Source organism: Trachymyrmex septentrionalis, unplaced genomic scaffold (assembly GCF_001594115.1).
Source record: "Trachymyrmex septentrionalis isolate Tsep2-gDNA-1 unplaced genomic scaffold, Tsep1.0 scaffold74, whole genome shotgun sequence".
NCBI classification, from domain to species: domain Eukaryota; kingdom Metazoa; phylum Arthropoda; class Insecta; order Hymenoptera; family Formicidae; genus Trachymyrmex; species Trachymyrmex septentrionalis.
The window spans coordinates 1066291-1067653 of record NW_017305927.1 but is presented as its reverse complement, the minus strand read 5'-3'; the positions used below and the strand labels follow the sequence as shown (position 1 = coordinate 1067653).

At 34.9% G+C, this 1363-nt stretch overlaps 1 protein-coding gene across 2 annotated transcripts in view; it reads right to left on the bottom strand.

The window, feature by feature from the left end:
- The window catches only part of LOC108754026 (brefeldin A-inhibited guanine nucleotide-exchange protein 3), an 18426-nt gene that overhangs the window by 8749 nt on the left and 8314 nt on the right, over positions 1-1363 (bottom strand). The window lies entirely within an intron of this gene.

Here is a 1363-nt window from a genome sequence, read left to right as displayed (position 1 = left end):
CTGTAACTAAGGAAAACTTCGTTACAATCGACCTTCTTTTTTTATCATTAATAAGCTGATTCGACTCAGACTTTGTTTCGATGGAGCTCAGGATGTCTATTGCCGAAAACACACAAAAGAATAATTTTACTGAAAGATCTAAAGTTTTGCTACAAGTTTGGATACAAGAAAATAATTTTGTTGGAAAAAATAAGCACTGCTGCAAAAAAAATTATTTTGACGGTCTAACAAAATTAAATAATAATAAAATGAGTTAAAAACGATAAATACGGTCAATTCATCGAACTTGTTGAGTAAAAAGATGTAAAATGAAAAATTTAATATGATAAAGTTTCGATTACATATAAATATACTTTGCTATTGATATTAATAGTAATATATACGTTGAAAATTCCAAATAATAAAATTATTTTCAGATCAGTATCCAACGCAAGTTTAGATTTTTCAGCAAAATAATTCTTTCCGTGCAGAATTAAAGAAAGTTAAGTCGTTTCTGAAAAATCTCGCAAACAGACAGATAAACGAATGAGAGAACCAACATTGAAATTATGAAATATTTTTCGGCGTTCTCCGAGTGGAGCATCGGTTAACAATTCGAATTCAGTGGAATCGGCACCTTTGCTAGAAGTTTTCAGAATCTTCTTCTCAATAGATAATACGTTGGTTTTCGCTAAAGCTGCTTTGAACTGTATATTGTTCCTGCTGAAATACGTCAGAGATATCGAGAACAACAAAGATCAATCGAGAAGAATAAGATTCTGTATGGAAAAAGTTTGAATTATCTGCTGAGTTCCAATGATATTCCGTCGTTGATATATCGAATGCCGGCCTATACGATCTTCCGTTCTGCTCAAAAGATTCAAGTGTCTACGATTCCATAATAGGGATCCGATACAACTAAAATCCAGCTGAAGTAAACCTAAGTAATTTACTTGCCCGCTCGTTTGTTCTTTAATGCGATTCGCTCGAGCTTTGTTAATTAATATTTACGTGCCTTAACGCGCGATGATTATCTGTGCAGATAGAAAATCTCGTACTGTTAATGCCATCGATGTTCGATGGCATTAACGACGGTTCGAGATTGCAGTAGAAAACCGGAATGTAATGGCGACAGTGGTGGCTCTTTAACGGCTGATTGAAACGACGTTGTTGTTACCGGTTATTTCGTAATTCAATTAGGAAAGCTAGTGATCATAAAATGAGTACAGAATGGAGCGCAATATCTTTCTTATATAACTCTGTAGTGTGTGATTGTAACGCTATTTATGAAGTAGTACAGCTGCGCGAATCGCAATAAAGAACAAACGAGCGGCCAGGCAAATTACTTCGGTTCGCTTCAGCTGGATTTTATGTTGCGAGCTGG